We start from the raw sequence: 22,396 nt of genomic DNA, 5'->3' as shown, positions 1-22,396 counted from the left end.
ATGACTCAAATTCAATTTGAGATGTAAATATTACATTTATTGACAATAGTATTATATTTATGAATCATGAAAGACCATTATTTTTTTTCATGTCCCTTTAAGGATTAACCACATAAACTATAGATTTCAATCAATGACATGAATAAAGAGGACAAATAATATTGGAATGACATGTATTTTATTATTATGTCATAAAACATAAAGAAATAAGATAACGTTACAAAAAACATATTTAAAAATCTGCCACATTGGAGCCATTTGACAAGGTAAAAGAGTGCATCACAGTCCTTGGAGGGAGTTGACAAGGGCCAACACAGCCCCATTGGAGCCATTTGACAAGGTAAAAGAGTGCATCACAGTCCTTGGAGGGAGTTGACAAGGGCCAACAAGGACCAGCACAGTCCCATTGGAGCCATTTGACAAGGTAAAAGAGTGCATCACAGTCCTTGGAGGGAGTTGACAAGGGCCAACACAGCCCCATTGGAGCCATTTGACAAGGTAAAAGAGTGCATCACAGTCCTTGTAGGGAGTTGATAAGGGCCAACAAAGGCCAACACAGCCCCATTGGAGCCATTTGACAAGGTAAAAGAGTGCATCACAGTCCTTGGAGGGAGTTGACAAGGGCCAACACAGCCCCATTGGAGCCATCTGACAAGGTAAAAGAGTGCAACAGGCACATCAAAACAAAAAAAAAATGGACAAATGGCAACAATAAAACTGAACAAACATAGTAACATGTGGACGGAAGATTCGTATCTGCGCCCTCAGAGCATCTCCGGATCCTCCACTTATGGGGCATCAGCATCACCCTCAGATATTAGGTTTATACACAATCTTAAATCTACATAATATACCTATCTGATGTATATTTCCATACAATTCTACTTATAATATTTTAAGAGATGTATTTAAAATCACATTTTTATGAGGGGATTTAAAAGGATTTTAATACTTTCAGCATGAATTTATTGTGGCTAAATGAGAGGTTATTTCAGCTCAGATTAATTGGCATATAAATTGGCTATTGCATTAACAATACAAAATTTCTTGTGATTTAACTGGCTAATTATAGACTGTGCTGGGAATCTCATTTGTGGTATTTATTGTAAGTAAGGTTCATTTTAGGGATATATTTTGGTTTGCTTTGTAAAGAATATTGTAACAGCATAGACATATAATTGGTTCATAATCTAGTCTCTACATAAATATAATTCAAGGTGTCTATAAGGATAACTAGTCTAGAACTAAGGAATACATATTAATTTTAAAAAATATATTGTTAAGTATTAATACATTTTAATTGGAGGTTACATTAAAGATAATAATAAATAAATGATATTGTAACTCTGGTATATACCGACATAATCTACCACAATAACCCATTCTTAGACAAAATTGTCTGGTGGGGTAGATACATAGATGATATTATTATGATATGGAAAGGGAATAATTTATTATGGAGGAATTTGTAAAATATATCAACACTAATTAAATTAATCTTAAATTTACTTTCAAAGTTTCGGAGACAGAAACAGAATTTCTATATCTGATTCTATGCCATGAACAGGAAAAAATTTATACCAAATTATATAGTAAAAAGACTGATAGCAATGGATATCTCAGAGCATACAGTGGGCACTATCAGTCATGGCTACGTAATATTCCCTTTGGGCAATTTCAAAGGGTTCATAGAAATTGCTCAAAGATGGAACACTTTTAACGAGAAACTCAAGCCCTTAAGTCAAAATTTATAGAGAAAAAATATCCCCCAAAATGACTAAATAGAGCATATAATAGAGTTAGAATGATGGATAGAGATAATCGTTTGAGAAAAAAAACTACAGAAAACACAACACACAAAAGTAGTAGTAATAATAAAAACATAAATAAGAAAAAGAGCCAGAGGCCACGTAACAAAATAGGTTTCATTACTACGTACAACGAAGCTGTTCCAGCAATCAAACAAATAATAAAAAACATTGGCCTATATTAGAACAAGACCCACTATTGAAAAATACATTGAGGACCAGCCTAACTTTCGCTTAGATTACGAGTCTTGCGTTAGCCTTAAAAAGCAGCGTTGAGAGGTCCCAACGCTGCTTTTTAATGCCCGCTGGTATTACGAGTCTTGCAGGTACAGGTGTACCGCTCACTTTTTTTCCGCGACTCGAGCATACCGCAAATCCACTTACGTAAATTGTGTATCCTATCTTTTCAATGGGATTTTCCTAACGCCGGTATTACGAGTCTTGGAAAAAGTGAGCGGTAAATCCTCTCCTGTCAAGACTCCTACTGCATTTAAAAGTCAGTAGTTAAGAGTTTTATGGGCTAACGCTGTAACATAAAACTCTAAACTAAAGTGCTAAAAAGTACACTAACACCCATAAACTACCTATTAACCCCTAAACCGAGCCCCCCCCCCACATCGCAAACACTTAAATAAAAATTTGAACCCCTAATCTGCTGACCGGACATCGCCGCCACTTTAATAAATATATTAACCCCTAAACCGCCGCACTCCCGCCTTGCAAACATTAGTTAAATTTTATTAACCCCTAATCTGCCGTCCCTAGCATCGCCGACACCTACCTACAATTATTAACCCCTAATCTGCTGCCCCAACGTCGCCGCCACTATAATAAAGTTATTAACCCCTAAATCTAAGTCTAACCCTAACACCCCCTAACTTAAATATAATTTAAATACATCTAAATAAATATTCCTAGCATTAAATAAATTATTCCTTTTTAAAACTAAATACTTACCTATAAAATAAACCCTAAGATAGCTACAATATAACTAATAGTTACATTGTAGCTATCTTAGGATTTATTTTTATTTTACAGGCAACTTTGTATTTATTCTAACTAGGTACAATAGTTATTAAATAGTTATTAAAGGGGCACTGAACCCAAATTTTTTTCTTTCGTGATTCAGATAGAGCATGCAATTTTAAACAACTTTCTAATTTACTCCTCGTTCTCTTGCTTTCTTTATTTGAAAAAAAAAAAGGCATCTAAGCAATTTTTTTGGTTCAGACCATGGAAAGCACTTGTTTATTGGTAGGTGAATTTACCCACCAATCAGCAAGAACAACACAGTGTGTTCACCAAAAATGGGCCGGAATTTAAACTTACATTCTTGCATTTCAAATAAAGATACCAAGAGTATTAAAATAATTTGATAATAGGAGTGAATTAGAAAGTTGCTTAAAATTGCATGCTGTATCTGAATCACGATAGAAAAAAAATTGGGTTCAGTGTCCCTTTAACTATTTGATAACTTCCTAGTTAAAATAAATACAAATATACCTGTAAAATAAAACCTAACCTAAGCTACAATTACACCTAACACTACACTATAATTAAATAAATTACCTAAATAAACTACAATTAATTACAATTAAATTAAATAAACTAAGTACGAAAAAACCCCCACTAAATTACAGAAAATAATAAAATAATTACAATTTTTTTAAACTAATTACACCTAATCTAATCCCCCTAATAAATAAAAAGCCCCCCAAAATAAAAAAAAATCCCTACCCTATACTAAATTACAAATAGCCCTTAAAAGGGCTTTTTGCGGGGCATTGCTCCAAAGTAATCAGCTCTTTTACCTGTAAAAAAGTACAATACCCCCCCCCCAACATTAAAACCCACCACCCACACACCCAACCCTACTCTAAAACCCACCCAATCCCCCCTTAATAAAACCTAACACTACCCCCTTGAAGATCACCCTACCTTGAGATGTCTTCACCCAACCGGGCAGAAGTGGTCCTCCAGACAGTCCGAAGTCTTCATCCTATCCGGACAGAAGAGGTCCTCCAGACGGCCAGAAGTCTGGAGGACCTCTTCATGTTAGAGTGTTAGGTGTAGACATAAATTGTATTTCCCATAGGAATCAATGGGTCTGCGTTAGAAGCTGAACACTGCTTTTTTTGCAGGTGTTAGGTTTTTTTTCAGCCGGCTCTGCCCCATTGATTCCTATGGGGAAATCGTGCACGAGCATATTTTGCCAGCTTACCGCTACCGTAAGCAGCGCTGGTATTGAGGTGAGATGTGAAGCTAAATTCTGCTCTCCGCTCACTTTTTTGCGGCTAACGTCGGGTTTCTAAAGACCCGTAATACCAGCGTTACTGTAGGTGAGCGGTAAGGAAAAACTGTGCGTTAGCACCGCACACCATCACCGACAAAAACTCGTAATCTAGCCGTTTGTCTTTAAGAAAAATAAAAATCTGAAGAACCTACTAGCTCCAAGTAGACTAAAACAAACAAAAGGAAAGATAAATTGGCTAGAACAAAAAAAAAAAATTTTTAAATGCAATTGTGCGAATTGTGAAGGTTGCAAACATGCGTATAATGAAAATAAACAGACAAAATCTGTCATCTCCAATGCTAATAATAAAATATGTATGATAATTACGCTTACTAACTGTACAACTAAGAATACAGTTTATTTATTAGAATGCAGATACAAACTGCAATACATTGGTAGATCGAAAAGACCCTACAAAGTCAGATTATTAGAGCACATTAAAAATGTTAAAAATGCAGAAAAAGGGCACAGTCTGTTGAATCATTACAGAAATTGGAATTTGGTTTTAAATTAGAATTATGTTTTTTGGGGGGGATATGTATGTCATTACTTTCTAATTCAAGTTCCTTTAGGGCTAATAATGCCTCCAAGTCTATGTCATTAAGGTCCTCATATGATGTTATTTTATCTTTATTTATTTTTTTTAAATGTCTCTGTAATGTTTGTTTTCTAACCATTTTATGCAGATCAATAAATGCAATACATTGGTAGATCGAAAAGACCCTACAAAGTCAGATTATTAGAGCACATAGAAAATATTAAAAATTGAGAAAAAGGGCACAGTCTGTCGAATCATTACAGAAAGGTCCATGGACAAGACTCAGGGTGCCTTAAAGGGACAGTCTACACCAGAATTTTTATTGTTTTAAAAGATAGATAATCCCTTTATTATTACCCATTCCCCAGTTTTGCATAACCAACAGTTATATTAATATACTTTTAACCTCTGTGATTATCTTGTATCTAAGCCTCTGCAAACTACCCCTTTATTTCAGTTCTTTTGACAGACTTGCAGTTTAGCCAATCAGTGCCTGCTCCCAGATAACTTCACGTGCACAAGCACAGTGTTATCTATATGAAATACATGAACTAACACCCTCTAGTGGCCTTAAAGGTCTAAGAAATTAGCATATGAACCTCCTAGGTTAAGCTTTCAACTAAGAATACCAAGAGAACAAAGCAAAATTGGTGATAAAAGTAAATTGGAAAATTGTTTAAAATTACATGCCCTATCTGAATCATGAAAGTTTATTTTGGCCTAGACTGTCCCTTTAAGGGTACGATCTAAGAATGTGTACCCCCCCCCCCCCCCGAAATGGAGGCAATCATATGTTAAAATTAAGACAAAGAGAGACATTCCAGATCCACTATATGAATACACTACAACTAGAAGGTCTAAATATCGATATTGATATTGTGGCATTTTTATAAAAGGAATTCACAGTATCATGTATGTGTCCTCTTTTAGATGTATAATCTTGGCTCCGTCTGCTATTATAGATCTCATATAGCGAAGACTAATAAGACTGTTTTCCATCACATCAGGTCTCTATAGATAGATGTTATAGACATATCCAATTCCATATGAGAAATATGAAATACCCTAGAGATTGTTGTACAATTCAGGAGCAGCTGCATACAGATTGTGAATATACTGTATCAATGGTAATTGGTGTAACAAACATTGTCTTAGGTATATAGCTTTATTCTTTTTATCTATATAATAATGCTTATTCACGATAATGGGTTCAATCATGATTAGGATATTGCACCTGTGAATAGGTATAGCTTGTAGTAGCCAATCATTAGCAGCCAGCCACGATACACAGTTAGTTTATGCCAGGTTTACTTATATGTCCTATCACCTCTGAGGAAGAGTTATATCTTCGAAACGTGTTAGGTTTATACGGTGGGACGCCTGGCTACTATATTTTATCAATTTTACTTATTCCCAATGTTCTAGTATTTATCCTAGCGGCATTAGACATTTATTGCTGACAGCCACAGGATAGCCGTTTTACCCTTTGTCTTTGATGGGACTCTATAAACTACCCTACCAGTATATCTGTTACCTAACGGTTTAGAGACTTGCCTCCATCGCCATTGTGGTGCACTGAGGACCCCACTTTGTGTTAAACGTGCAATGCATTGTGATACCTTATATCAGATTGAGGTTATAAAATGTAAGATTCTTGCGCAATTGAATGTGTTTTACCTGACCATTAAACTGTTTTACGCTATGCCCTGCCTCTGAAATTTCTTTCATAAGAGAGACGAGGAGGACGTATGCAGTTGCACATATTGATACCAGTGACGTTATCATTGCACGAAAGACGTGAGTGGGACACCCTTTTCTCTAAAGTACTTGTCTGTACCTAATCCGACTGAAGGTTTCTCCAGACGTGGGAGACGTGCCAATAAAAGAATGTATCGACATCAGTGAAGTCAAGAATCAACGTATGCTAGGGGTGTGATACCCCCTCCTTTCAAGTGCTTGGCCTTACCTCATTAGATTGAGCGCTTGTCCGTAAGTAGTCTGACTCCTTTTGTGGATTCTCCGCATAAGTGAACACCTTTTGTGGGACTCATTATGTCCTTGTCAAGCTGTGAATATGTTATTCATATACATAGTTCTGTGCAACGTTGTTATATTTTTTGAGCACTGTGTATACTTCTCATGTTAATGCCACACAAACATATATATATATACAGTATATATATATATATATATAGATATATAATACCCAGAAAAAATGCACTCTCAGGTCTTTCACAAACAAGTTACTTTTATTCCTGTAACGTTTTCGGAGGTCTTGCCTCCTTCATCAGCATGCTGATGAAGGAGGCAAGACCTCCGAAAACGTTACAGGAATAAAAGTAACTTGTTTGTGAAAGACCTGAGAGTGCATTTTTTCTGGGTATTATTCTTTACAAAGTTGCACCCAGGCAGTTTTCCTCTGTGGGCAAGATCCGGTGTTTTGGATACCTATATATATATATATATATATATATATATATATATATAAATGTGTTGCGGGTAAAGTTCGAAATTGGGTAATCCTAGCAAAGCCCCCCTTGTGAACCCCATTCCCCAAGGTTCACTAGTTGGGGTGGATGCCAGAGGATCGGCGGGGCGCCTTCCTTCAACTCCCTAGGCAGAGGCAAAAAAATTTGTGTAGATGGGGGAATTACATTACTTCTGGCTTTACCCAGAGACGCTTGGGTAATGTCAGCTTTACCCGGGTAATCCTAGGATTACCCAGATTTCGGACTTTACTCAGAACATATATATATATATATATATATATATATACACACACAAAGATATATATATACTGTATATTTAGATATGTATATTTATGTATCTCTATGTTAAAATCCTTTGGCTGCTTGTTATGCCTAACACCTGAGACTTTATATCTTTGAGCCTTTATAACTTTTGTGTTCAATTTTTTTAAAATATTTTTTATTAGATGGCGTTATTATGAGTGTAAGTGTACTTTGTAATGTATTTTTTATGTGTTTTGAGAGACTTTTATGTTTCACAAAACAGTTAACCACAGCTCTGAAGTCATGGTAATCATTCTAGCGTAAAAAAAACAATAATAAAAAAAAAAAAAAACAACCACTCCTGAAATTATTTAAACACACATATATAGTTATAGGCACTCTTGTACTATAAAAGAGAGAAAAAAAGTGAGATTATAATATTACTCCAATCATAAGATTAAGGGACACTCCAGTCTGCCAAAAGGTGAAAAAAATAAAATTATAAACCCTTATTATTTTACAGAATGTTATTCCATTCCCCCCTCATTACAGGGACACCGAACCCATTTTTTTTTTCTTTTATGATTCAGATAGAGAATGTCATTTTTAGCAACTTTCTAATGTACGCCTATTGTCATTTTTTCTTCATTCTCTTGCTATCTTTATTTGAAATACAAGAATGTAAGTTTAGTTGTTCTTGCTGATTGGTTGCTAAATGTCAGCCACCATTAAACAAGTGCTGTCCAGAGTCTGAACCAAAAACTGGCTGGCTCCTTAGCTTAGAAGCCTTCTTTTTCAAATAAAGATAGCAAGAGAAAAAAATGATAATAGGAGTAAATTAGAAAGTTGCTTAAAATTTAATTCTCTATCTGAATCATGAAAGAATTTTTTTTGGGTTTAGTGTCCCTTTAAAACTTCTTCCATGTTGCTAGTTTTTATTGATGGTTTAAAGGGACACTCAATCAAAATTAAACTTTCATTATTCAGATAGAGCATGCCATATTAAACAACTTTCCAATTTGCTTCCATTAACAAAATGTGCACAGTCTTTTTATATTTAAACTTTTTGAGTCACCAGCTCCTACTGAGCATGTGCAAGAATAAGTGTGTATGCATTTGTGAATGGCTGATGACTGTCACATGGTACATGTATGCATTTGTGATTGGCTGATGGCTGTCACATGGTACAGAGGGAGTGGAAAAAGACATAACTTTTAAAATTGTTAGAAAAAAAAATCTACTACTCATTTGAAGTTCAGACTAAGTGCTATTGCATTGTCTTGTTATCTTGCATTTGTTGATTATGCAAATCTACTGTGTTAACTGGTCCTTTAAGTATTTGTTTTTTAAATTGTATATTTTGTTTCTTTAACAATGTTCCCCATTTTCTAATGTATCCAACGTTGTCTAATTGCCTTCCTTCCTATAATTAAACAGACATATAATAATTCCTTTATGTCATTCTCCACATTTGGAATTTCAAGGAATAGGACCAAGGCAACTTGCAATGGAAAAGAAATATTCAAATTTCTATTAATCCATTGCCATATTCTATTCCAAATTGTTTTTACTTTTAGACAATACCAGAAGTAATCTAGCATATTTGGTTCTGGATAACCACATTTCTTACATTTATTCTCAATAGTTTTAGACTATTGTGCTATTATTTTAGGAGTAAGAAACGTTTTATGAATGATCTTTAGTTGTTGTCCTCTGTATTCATTAGATATAGTTGTATCCTAAACTTTCCTTATACTTTCACATACAATATTTTTTATATTTAAATTAATCATTTGTATTTATTATTTGTCTATTATTTTCCCACTATAAATGGCCTCAGTCTTTTCCATTAATACATTATACATTATGGTTATTCTAAATATACCTTGTTTGTACAGGGATATAACAACATTAAAATATGGAGATTCCCATAAATTGTTTCCAGAGTATAATATTTTTGTTGATATAGTGCATGATCTGAAGATATGCATAAAATAAGGATTTTAGGTCAATTATATTGTTTCTGTAGATCCAGAAAACTAATAAGAGTATTATTTACAGGATCAAGCAGTTGTCCTATATTATATATGCCTCTATCCTTCCATTCTTTAAAGGGTACTCAGATCCTGGCTTAAAATCTGGATTTCATATAATACAGTATTTTTTTATAATTGTATTTAATAATAATAAAATAATATTAATAAATGTAGCGATACGTCTCCATGTTGTTAGTTAAAACTTAATTTATGTTATTTTGTCTCACAGTAAACCAGAAACATACCCTTGACTATGTTTATCTTATCTTCTCTGCAGTTGGCAGTTAGAGACAGGTATAAATGAGCTCCTGTAGAACAACAATCACTGTGGAGAATATTGCAGGGAGGGATAAGGTTCCAGATCCTGTAGAATGCCCTCTGGGGAAGTGGAAAAACTGAATTTTAAGATTTATATTGCAGGAAAAGCAGGCAATAATAATATAGAAAGTTTCTATATTATTACACGTAATTAATCACTGTATGAGGAATTAAATGTTAATTTATAGCAAGAAAATGGAAAGCAGACACTGTAGTAAAAGTGTCTGGTCTTACTTCAGCAGGAGGCAGTATTGAGAGGATGACTTACAGAAGGCAGAATGGTTTTAATTTTGCCGTTATGTGGCTGTTAAGTAGGCTTACCAGAAGTCCCACTTTTACTGGGATTGTCCCGGTTTGGAGGCGCTGTCCCAGTGTCCCACCCAGTTGTTCATTCTGTCCCAGTAGGGTTGCCACCTCCAGGTTTTTTAAGAATTTAACACCCCCCCCGACCCCTGGTGACATTGCCGGTAATACACCTTTAGGGGAATCATATGGGTATGACTAGGAAGTACAGACAGGCAGGATTTTTGGCCTGGATCTTGCTTTGCTTCATGCAGGATAGCATTTTGGCTGTAATCTTCCTGCATTATGGTATAGAGTAGCCTCTTAAACAGCTTTAGCAGGTACAGTACGTGTTTCTTTTTTACTTTCATTCAATGTTGTATTTATGCCTTATCAGTATTTGGCTCTGTTCCTTAATTAGACACATAAAACACATATTACACTGCAGATATTAAATTGTGAAATTGATCATTATGAAAGTGATAATTATGCTTGATGTTTGGCATTATTTAGAATCTGAGATTTAAATTAATGATTTATTTGCCATGACAACATAATGGTGCCTTTTTCACTAGGGGGTGGTGTTATGGTCTATTTAAACTGTGTGATTAGGGTTGCCACCTCAGCCATGTTTTACTGGACACTTATGAGTTACACATGCTGCAGGGTGTGCTGGGAGGAACATGCATTGTGTTTCTGGACAGCACTATTTATGTTCCTCCCTGCACACCCTGCAGCATGTGTAACTTATAAGTGTTCTGTATTTTAAGGGACAGGTGGCAACCCTATGTGTGATTCACTTGTTTGACTGAGGAAGGGTAGAGTATCCACAAAACATTACACACATAAAAGCTACTACTTTAAAAGGACCGGTAACTGCCACGCCCCCTTGACCACGCTCCTGACCACACCCCCACTGGCACCGCACCAGGTGGTCCCAGTTTCACCTCTAAAAATAGCCAGAACACAGCAAACTAAAGCGTTATATATACTAACATCTGTTATAATTGTTAATTTACTTGCCATCTGTAATATGTATTGATTAACATAAAAAACCGCCCCTTAGTTAATGCTTAATTGTTCAAACGCTTCACGAAATTGTTGTTTATACACTAAGCGCGCTTCATTCTAACTCCTCCCACGCGCCGCGTGCAGCTCGGGGTCGCGCCTGTTGTTAGAACCCAAACAAAACACGAGACTCCCGCCTCTAGGGTCCGATTGGATCAGCTAAGAGATTGCCATTGCATTTGAGCAATCATTGCACAGACAGCTCAAAACGCTTGTTGCCATCCTTAAGGCACGCCTACATACTGTAGTGCCCTCCCCTAATGCAACCAAAACATCCTTTGTCTCGAGGCAGCACGAGTTTCTCATTGGTTAGTCTCCCCAAAGTCAACGCGCTTATTGGGTATGACGCAAAAGGTACAGTTCAGTGGTTAGCCAGCATGGCACCTCTGCTTTGCAAAGCATAACTATTGGTTGCTGTGTTTAATGACGGAAAAGAGCAAGTGCTCTCTCATTGGTTCCCATTAATATCCTTCTTACGTAGCCTCTCATCTCTCTGTAAAGCGCCGTTGGCCGTTTTCTTGTCAGAAACAAAACAAAAGCGGCGGGAGGAGGTGGTGGTGGCGGGGACCGTAAAGTGCAAGGTCGCCTGGAGAATGAGCGACGTGGGATCTGTTAGTGGCATTAGTGAAGAACGTCACTGCGGCAACGAGTGAGAATCAGGGAGTGTGGGGGGCATTACAAGGGATGTTGGGGGTGTCGCATGGAATAGGGGGTTTGAAGGGCAAATAATCGTGGTATGTTGAGTGAATAGGAGCTGGACTATCACTGGTAGAGCTGGAGATTTTTTTTTAATAACAATGGACATTGAAAAGAGTGGGGGATCATCAGAACCCGGTGTATCTTCTGGGGTGCATCAGATGGGAGCTGGGGCATTAAGTACAATACTGGGTTAATTATTCTACTGCAAGGTCTCGTGGGGGCTATGACAAGCTCATAATCGTAGCTCAGTCGTGGCAAAGATATAATGACAACAAACCCAATAGCAAAGCTGGTCATGTGCGTGGTGTGAGACTGCTGTTGTGTATTGTGTCTAAGCTCTTTGTCTAGCTCAGTGTACAACAGACTTTTATTGCCTTCTCTCAGGTATGGCATTTTTTTTTATCACATAACACTCAATGCGTCTACCACTATATACAGAATGTATATAATATAATTTAAAAATAAAATATAAAAATTGTATGGAGTTTTTTTTTATGCCCACTTTTAAACATCTTCATCTAACTCTTCATGGAGTACTAACCATGTTATTTTGACAATAAGCTTGGTTATCTATAGGGATCTGTGTTGCAATAAGATAATGATCACCTTGGGTGATGTGTAGATAATAATATATAATCTTTTAACATGGTGACACTGACACCTATAACTCAACCTCCTGTTGTGTACATCAGTGTAGGTTTTTCTGACTCACATATTATTATGTGTGATATCCATAACTGTGTAATTGGCTTAACATCTTGTGCACGTCACAGAGAAAAACAATAGATTTGTATTTTGTTGTTGATTTGGACTGATAGCTTAAATATGGTTATGTTGCTTATTTTATATTCAAAAGTGTGTGGTCTTCTTTTTACCACTTCCACAGAAAATGGGCAGAGATATGTTTCAAGTTTCTTTTCTTTCCGGTTATTGTAAACAAAAAATAATAATTTTAAAGAATAAGTTGAATATATTGCATTGCATTTGTGAAGAGACAAAAACAAACATTCAAGCAAGCTTCAAGGCACTTACTTCCACTCTTGTCAGTGGGAAACGGTACCACAGATTCATCTCTAGGGTGCAAATGGGTTTGTGTTGAATTGAGGTGTGTGGTGAGCGTCCTTTGTGTGGTTTCAGGCTGTGTGCCAATCTGCTCTATCCCCTTGGCGTAAAGAATTCATGTGTTGCCGACACTATAAAGGATATTTATAGACTAATACAGTTTTGTGCCCAATATGAAGGGCATGGTTTACTTTGGTGTGGGAACAAAATTATTGTTATTTCCCTGTACCCAGCAGTTTTGATCACATATACCCTTGTATGATTAACTAAACAAAGACTTCCGTGCAAGGCAGCTTTATCTCTCCCCACCCCCATGTTTTGCCATAAGCTTCCTATTTTAACCCTTAAGCTTTAGAAAGTATTCAGCTATCTTTAGGTAAGATATGGATTTCTCTTTAAGGTTATATAGCAATTGAGAGTTCTAGGGGTACATTGAAGACGGTCAACTTTGAATTTTTTTTGTAATTCCCCAAGCTGTCGCTGAGACTTGTCTTGCTAGTTGCACTGTTTCTATTTATAGAATCTAACAGCATGTCTGAAAAAAGCTACATTTTTAGATACTGTACATCAGTAAAAAAAAAATATATTCCATGTTGAAAACAACAAAGCTCTCAGTCTTTCTGGGATCTGTATTTTATTTTTCTAACCTGACTGTTAGGATGCAGGGCTTTGTGTTCAACGAGTATGTTTGGTTTGTTCCATATATTTTCATTGTAAATGCTTCTGTGCCCAGTTTTTAGGTGACAGTTTTATAGTATTTAAACTATGGATATGTTTTTATCTGAAACTATTGTTTTTATTTTTGAAAATCGTATGTTTGAGCAAACTATGCTTACTTTTTGTTTTAGGGCATGGGTTAACATTGTAGCTATTATAATCCAGATAAATGTGTTCTGTGCCAAGCCAGAACTTGCTGTGATCTTAGATTGCAGAAAACGCAGCATGTCTGCAGGAAGAATGGGACACATACAGGAACCTTTAGCACTTTCACTTTGCAACACTGCTCCACATTAGACTGTTCTCTTTAAACAGAGCTTTGCTCTGGCTGCACTGTGTAAGTTTTTCTTAATATAGTGCATCCAAAAGTGCTGTTTGAAGAGAACAGCAGCAGTGCATTTATTGTTGACTGGCTCTCATGGATTTTTTTCAACCCCACCTCCTAGCCTTTCCAAGTCTGCAAAGCTGTGACTTCTGAATGTGGGATGTTCTTGTGAGCAATGCATCTTTTTATTACTACATTTACCATTACCTTGTGATGTTTAAACCAAGAGAAAAGGAAAGACATTCTTTCAAGAGACATTTTATAAACTTAAAAAAATATATATATATATATATATATATATATATATATATATATATATATATATATATATATATATATTTGCTGCAGCTAATTTGCAATTGCTTTACTCTCCAGTTAATAAACACAATGCAATTGAACTGGTGCTTTAAGTGTAACTTCCTAATATAAAATTGAATTTTTTTTCAAAATGACCTGCAGAACATTTTCACTAAAATTTCTTATTGCAGAAAATGAAGTAAAGTTCTGCCTCTGGGTGTCAATCTCGCAAGAAAGTGATATGGAGCTCTAATTCATTATTTAAAGGGACCGTAAAGTCAAAAGTAAACTTTCAGGATTCAGATAGAGCATGCAGTTTTAAACAACATTCTAATTTACTTCTGTTATCAAATGTGCTTTGTTCTTTTGGCATCTTTTACTGAAGAGTAAAACTAGTTAGGCGCATTAGTGTGCACGTGTCTTTAGTATTCTATGGCAGTAGTGTTTTGCAACATTGTATAACAAAGATACAAATAATGTTGTAAAACACTGCTGCTATAGAATACTAAAGACACGTGCACACTCTTGATCTCATATGAGCCTACCTAGTTTTCTCTTCAATATATATGAGAACAACGCATATTTGATAACAGAAGTGAATCAGAACATTGTTTAAGATTGCTTGCTCTATCCGAATCATAAAGATTTCATTTTGACTTAACTGTACCTTTTTTAATAATAAAACACATAAAGCATATGAATGAATGTTGTGATAACAGTAATGCAGAACTGCCATGTGCTTTCCTCCTTTGTTTGAAGACCATATGACACATGCCTGCTTACAATTGTAGCTTGATTATCTAATCCGTTGCAGTGATATGTATGTTTTAGAGTCTACAAACCATTTGATAATGTATACAAACATTTATTTTACTGTGCGTCTGGGACCAGTCAGTCCCCTGGCCTGCTCAGTTACTATTGTGTAGCAGATTCCTTGAAGCTAAACCCATATGGGGTACACATAAACACTGTCTTCTGTTTTGTTGTGGCATCGTTCCTTTGTACTAGTTGCTACTAACCTTAGGGTTTGCTGTGTAGGCTTTATTTAGTTGTAAGTTCAGGTCAGTGTCTTTGTTTGCAGGCGTTGTACAAGGTAATGTGTTTTTCTTGCCACTGTTTCTGTATAAGGTGACCTTTTCTATAATGTAGTTATGCAACATTTTTTTTTAATTTGAGCTGTTTAGGTATTGGTAGTGTTTCTTTGTTTTGTTGAGGCTTTAGAATGGGACATTTTACACTGGGTTACTTTTTCTTCCTGACATACAACTCTTTAGTCTGCAAGTGCTCACCTGTGTTTCATAACTGTGTGTTTATACATCCGGGTGCTTTTCTAGAATCGGCTTAGGTTATGGCAATGCACTGTTGTCATTATACCCCAGTACTTTAGTTTTATTTATGTGCTGTCTTACTCAATCATAGGGGTCTTAAAGGGGCTTCAAAATGGTTTGCATCTCTTCTAGTTGTTATATGGTAAAAAAAAATAATAATAATCTGTTTTTGCATTAATACAATAGTCATCTGCTGTGCATCTTAGTCTAGCACCCTGGCTTATTTATTTGTAGGCTGAAATGATCTCGTCTATCAAAGGCAGTATTGCCAAAGAGTTATTGAGGCACTACTGGACATATGGCATATGGACATATGAGCATTGCTTTATTTTCTCCCTTTTAATGTGTTTCCACTGATCTGTTTTATTTGCTGGAATTTTTAAAATTGTTTGGAAATTGCTTCTTTACCTTAATTTTTTTTTTATATCAAATAGCTGCTTTTGGAAAAAAATAAACTTAAAGGCACATGAAACCCACATTTTTTTTCTTTCATGATTTAGAAAGAGAATGTAGTTTTAAACATCTTTCTAATTTACTTCTATTATCTAATTTGTTTTATTCTCTTGATATTCTTTGCTGAAAAGCATATCTAGATATGCTCAGTAGCTGCTGATTGGTTGCTGCACATAGAAGCCTCATGTGATTGGCTCACTCATGTGCATTGCTTTTTCTTCAACTAAGGATATCTAAAAAATGAAGCAAAATAAATAATAGAAGTAAATTGTAATGTTGTTTAAATTTGTATGTTCTATCTGAATCATGAAAGAAAGTTTTTGGGTTTAGTGGCCCTTTAATAGCTTCTGCATACTGCGGCTGGCATACGCCTGATCTTGCTGATGGCTTTTATTTAGACAGTGTACCCTAAATAACACGTAGCCTATGGAGTGCACATCACATCCGTAGTATATTATGAATTGGGTTGATGCAGTCTCTGGCTCTTCTCATCTCCGACTACTTAAAGGGACAGTCTACACTAAAATTGTTATTTTTTTTAAAAAGTTAGATAACGCCTTTACTATTCCCCAGCTGTGCACAACCAACATTGTTATATTAATATACTTTATTACATTTAGAGATCTACATTTCTGCCTGTTTCTAAGCCACTATAGGCAGCCTCTTATGTTTTGTTTTTTTTTGTGTTTTTTTGCTTTTCACAAAAGGAGACTGCTAGTTCATGTGGGCCATCTAGAAAACATTGTGTTCACGCCTGAGGAGTTATTTAAGATTTAGCACAACACAGTACTAAATGCAAGTCAATAAATAAAGTCATGTGATCAGGGGCTGTCAGAAGATGCTTTGATACAAGGTAATTACAGAGGTAAAACGTATATTAATAGAACTGTAGGTTATGCATAACTGGGGAATGGGTAATAAAGGGATTATCTTTTAAAACAATAAAAAAATCTATTGTAGACTGTCCCTTTTAAAGAAACCTTGGCCTAAAAAAAGGTGGAGTTTAAATGAGAGAACAGCATTTACACATTAAAGAAAAAAAATAGTCTGAAAAATGGTAAGGAAAAAGCTAATGAGGCAATGTTGGGTTTGTAATTTCCTACTAATCCTCACTGGCTGATAAAAGACAACTTCCTCTTCTTTATTGGTGGAGTTGGAAACTCCTCTGCAAGTGTGACAAGTTTTGTTTATTCACTATAGGAAATTTTAGATTTAAATACAAAAACTAAAATACATTTTGAAATGTCCTCTTTTAGATCATGCAAAGAAAAAAAGTTGTCTACAATGTCCCTTTAAAGAGAGAGCCATGCCAGGGGTTCGGACCAAAGACTGCAAGTAAGCTAACTTTATATTTATCCAAAGATATATAAATATATAGGATCTACTTTGTGACTAATACATTTAAAGGGACATGAAACCCAAAACTTTTCTTTTAATGATTCAATTAGAGCATACAATTTTACAACTTTCCAATTTATGTACATTACAAATGTTCTTTGTCCTCTTTTTCCCTTGTTGAAAAGCAGGAAAGTAAGCTCGAGAGTGTGCACGTGTCTGCAGCAGTTCTGCAAGATGTTATAAATTTGCAAGAGCACCAGGCATGTGCATGTTTCCTACTTAGGTATCACTTCAACAAAGAATAGCATTAGAATGAAGCTGCTTTGTAAATAGAACTAAATTGGAAAGTTTTTTTTTTTTTTTTATTATTGTATGCTCTTTCTGAATCATGAATGTAATATTTTGTGTTTTATGTCCCTTTAAGGCAGGGCTCAATAAATGCTGGATGCCATACTGGGTAAAGGAGTTGCAGTCTAGTGTGACACTCTCCTTGATGTGCACAGCCATTGGTCGTTTTTGCTAGCTGGCAAGAGTTTACAGAGCACTCTGACTCAATGCTTTGCTTCCACTGCTGTTCCCTGTTACAGGGAAGGAGGATACTGTGCTTGGCTTGCAAGAACATGGCACTCGCTTTTTAACTTGTTGGTTACATAGTAGTGATTTAACCCCTTAATTGTGCATGTCTGGTTTTGGCAATCAAAGGATTAACTGCTGTGTGACGCCTGTTAATCAAGGGATAACATCAGGGTTGTGTGTTATTAGAAAATATAAAGCCAAATTATTCTATTTAAACAGAGCTTTGCTCTGGCTGCACTGTGTAAGTTTTCCTTAATATAGTGCATCCAGAGATAAGTGCTGTTTGAAGAGAACAGCAGCAGTGCATTTATTGTTGACTGGCTCTCAGGGATTTTTTCAACCCCACCTCCTAGCCTTTCCAAGTCTGCAAAGCTGTGACTTCTGAATGTGAGATGTTCTTGTGAGCAATGCACCTTTTTATTACTACATTTACCATTACCTTGTGATGTTAAACCAAGAGAAAAGGAAACACATTCTTTCAAGAGACATTTATAAACTTTAAAAAAAATAAAAATATATATATATATATATAGTTTTGCTGCAGTTAATTTGCAATTGCTTTACTCTCCAGTTAATAAACACAATGCAATTGAACTGGTGCTTTAAGTGTAACCGCCTAATATATAAAATTGAATTTTATTTCAAAATGACCTGCAGAACATTTTCACTAAAATTTCTTATTGCAGAAAATGAAGTAAAGTTCTGCCTCTGGGTGTCAATCTCACAAGAAAGTTATATGGAGCTCTAATTCATTATTTAAAGGGACCGTAAAGTCAAAAGTAAACTTTCAGGATTCAGATAGAGCATGCAATTTTATTTAATTTTTTTGGTTTCAAAAGAGCTTTATTGAATCATACTCAGTTATTAACACTTGGCTCTGGATACAATGTGAGCCTTGATAATATCCAAAAACAATTTTTTTTTAAAAATTAATACAATATAACATGTGTATAATGATATTCCAAGTTGTTGATCAGTATATAACTCCAAACCAATTCTATTAAATACCTTCAGCCAAGTCCAATCGAGATTAAACTAGCCACTCTTGGGCTATAAAAGTGCAATTAGTTCACTTGGGTGGCTGTCACAAATGTAATAGCCCATTTAGAGCCGCATCTTGTCCATCTATTCTCCATGTTCCAATGCAATGCATTATTTGTCAAAGTTATAACAATTCAAGCCGTAAGAAAGTGGGTAAGGTTAGGGTAAGAGGGCAGGGGGGAGAAAAGAAAAGAAAAAAAAAAAAAAAAAAAAAAGAAATAGTTTACTGTTCTTATGTATTGCATGGTGTTATCTATCCGATCCTAAATGTTTCTGCTCGCCTTCTGCTGTTTGTATGTGTCTCAATGTAAGTCAGTCAGTTTTATGTGTGTTCCATCGCATCGTCATGTATTCGTGTATCTCCAATTTGCCCACTTTGAGGAAGTGGTACCTCTCCAGGAGGAGCAGCTCATCTACCTTATTTTTCCATGTAGTGGTATATGGAACCTCCGTGGATTTCCACCTTTGTGGGATTAGCGCTTTGGCGCTGTTGAGCATGATAAACAGCAATTTTTGTTTTATGTCATCTTTAAGGTTTGGTAATTTGTGGAAAAGCAACATTTCTGGGCCTCCTGTCATGTTTGTGTCTAGTGTTTTGTTGATATGTGCAACCACCTCCCTCCAGAATGTCTCCATCCTCTCGCACCCCCACCACACATGTAACATATCTGCCAGTTCTCCACACCCCCTCCAACAGTGGTTAAGAGCATGCAATTTTAAACAACATTCCAATTTACTTCTGTTATCAAATGTGCTTTGTTCTTTTGGCATCTTTTACTGAAGAGTAAAACTAGTTAGGCGCATTAGTGTGCACGTGTCTTTGTTATACAATGTTGCAAAACACTGCTGCCATAAAATACTAAAGATACAAACAATATTGTAAAACACTGCTGCTATAGAATTACTAAAGACACGTGCACACTCTTGATCTCTTATGAGCCTACCTAGTTTTCTCTTCAATATATATGAGAACAACGCATATTTGATAACAGAAGTGAATCAGAACATTGTTTAAGATTGCTTGCTCTATCCGAATCATAAAAGTTTCATTTTGACTTAACTGTACCTTTTTAATAATAAAACACATAAAGCATATGAATGAATGTTGTGATAACAGTAATGCAGAACTGCCATGTGCTTTCCTCCTTTGTTTGAAGACCATATGACACATGCCTGCTTACAATTGTAGCTTGATTATCTAATCCGTTGCAGTGATATGTATGTTTTAGAGTCTACAAACCATTTGATAATGTATACAAACATTTATTTTACTGTGCATCTGGGACCAGTCAGTCCCCTGGCCTGCTCAGTTACTATTGTGTAGCAGATTCCTTGAAGCTAAACCCATATGGGGTACACATAAACACTGTCTTCTGTTTTGTTGTGGCATAGTTCTAGAGCTGCAACAACTTCTCGTCATAATCGATAATAATAGATTATGAAAATAGTTGTCAACGAATCTCATAATCTATTAGTTGGTTTGCAATTAGTTGGTCTGTGCACAACACCAGCTGCTTCACTCCAAAGAACTCCTGCACATGGTATTGTGTTTTATGGTTATGTCCTTAGCCTAAAGGACGTCTACAAACATCTACTTCTCACTTTTTCAGGACAGTATACGTTTACAACTACCCCTGGTTTACGTGAAACTCAGATATAATAGTCATCATTTGGATTGTTTATATTAAATCTGGTGATTTGGAACTATGCTTTTCATGATATAGTGCCAAGCTTGTTGTTTACATTGATGTGCACTTTTATCTGTTTACACAATTATTAGCGTATTGCTTGCTATTGCTGATTATATGTACTGTATAAATAAATGTGTAAGGCTTTGTCCTGTTATTGATATATATTCCTTGGCACTTTTTATTTTTGTTTTTTATTGTGTTTTTTTTTAATATTTTTAATAAAATGTGATAATATGTACCAGATTCAACCTTTATAAGTATATATCTGTTATTTTTAGAGCGGATTAGATATTTTCCCCTAACCTTATAGCTGGTTATTTACCATTGCATATAGATATTCAAGATATTTTTATGTTAGAATGAAGTCAAGGGTTACTTTATTGAGAGGCCCCTTGCCAAGGTAGAAAACACTTAGCATTGGTGAAGAGCTAACAAAGATAAATATCCCACTTTGGTGAAATTGGCAAAACCCTACTTATACACCTCAACAGCCTTTTCTCTGCTGCAGGAAATATAGCTGCAAACAGAGAACCAGCCTTAGCCAGAAGCATGTGGACATGTTGTGATTTTTGCATTTCAATGCAAAGTTTCTGAAAGAGTGAATAACAGAATGTTATTAACAGTGATAGTCTAACTCTTTCTAGTCCTACCTCTTTTCAAACAGTTTGTGGTTTTGTTTAATTATAAAACTATGCTCTGCTGCTTAAAAATTGGACAAACAGTTGTGTTAATGTAAAATTTTAGTCTGAAGTTTATATTTGTAACACTCATTATGTGGATTTTATTCAAAATATTGGAAACTATTATTGATTCTCTTTTTATCCGATTAATCGAAAAAATAATCGGCCGATTAATCGATTATGAAAATAATCGTTAGTTGCAGCCCTACATCGTTCCTTTGTACTAGTTGCTACTAACCTTAGGGTTTGCTGTGTAGGCTATATTTAGTTGTAAGTTCAGGTCAGTGTCTTTGTTTGCAGGCGTTGTACAAGGTAATTGACAGCTGGAATACACAGGGAGAAGAGCTAGTCTTTTATACAGTTTTCTTCTATTCTTTGCAACTGGAAATTGCATATAAAACCTGGTGATAGACGGCACTCATAGGCTGGATATGTCATGGGCAGTGTTCTCAGACTAATTAAATGTAACTGATAAGAGCTATGCATTATGGGGAAAAAGTGTGGACAAAACTGTGGATGTAAAGTGCTTTCCAGTTGCAGGACATGTTTAGGAGTGGGTGTTGCATTTCAAATAAAGATACCAAGAGAATGAAGACAATTTGCTAATAGGAGTAAATTAGAAAGTTGCTTAAAATTGCATGCTCTCTGAATCATGAAAGAAAACATTTGGGTTCAGTGTCCCTTTAATGATACATATGGACAAAGATGGCATATATATGTAAATCTGTACCTTTTTAAATTAAAATGTATTCAGATTTGTATTTAGATTTGAAATGGTTAAATCTTTTTCTGATGTTAAAGGGACATAAACCCTACTTTTTTTTTCTTTCATGATTCAGTAAGCATGTGATTTAAAAAAAACAACAACTTCCCATTCTACTTTTATCTAATTTGTTTAGTTCTCTTGATATCCTTTGTTAAAAAGGGATACCTAGATGGACTCGAGCTGCTAATTGGTGGCTGCACTTATGACTCATGTTGTTGGCTCACCCGATGCATTCAGCTAGTTCCCAGTAGTACATTGCTGCTTTGTCAACAAAGGATACCAAGAGAATGAAGCACATCAGATAATAGAAGTAAATTGGAAAGTTGTTTAAAATGGTGTTCTATCTGA

The 22,396-nt window shown here is 35.5% G+C and overlaps 1 protein-coding gene across 4 annotated transcripts in view; it reads left to right on the top strand.

Moving 5' to 3' along the window:
- The first annotated feature begins 11,569 nt into the window (after positions 1-11,569).
- YPEL1 (yippee like 1) overlaps positions 11,570-22,396 on the top strand; it is a 29,831-nt gene continuing 19,004 nt past the window's right edge. For 2 of the 4 annotated variants that reach the window (XM_053701939.1, XM_053701936.1), the window contains exons 1-2: positions 11,570-11,724; positions 17,213-17,291. The gene's annotated coding sequence lies outside the window, so the exon portion shown is untranslated. Of the gene's footprint in view, positions 11,725-11,995; positions 12,159-17,212; positions 17,292-22,396 lie in introns of those variants that run through there. The other 2 variants (XM_053701938.1, XM_053701937.1) reach the window with 2 other exon arrangements.

The sequence above is a fragment of the Bombina bombina genome, chromosome 2, assembly GCF_027579735.1.
Source record: "Bombina bombina isolate aBomBom1 chromosome 2, aBomBom1.pri, whole genome shotgun sequence".
Classification (NCBI taxonomy): Eukaryota; Metazoa; Chordata; class Amphibia; order Anura; family Bombinatoridae; genus Bombina; species Bombina bombina.
The sequence above is the reverse complement of the archived record's forward strand: the minus strand, read 5'-3'. Positions and strand labels throughout refer to the sequence as shown.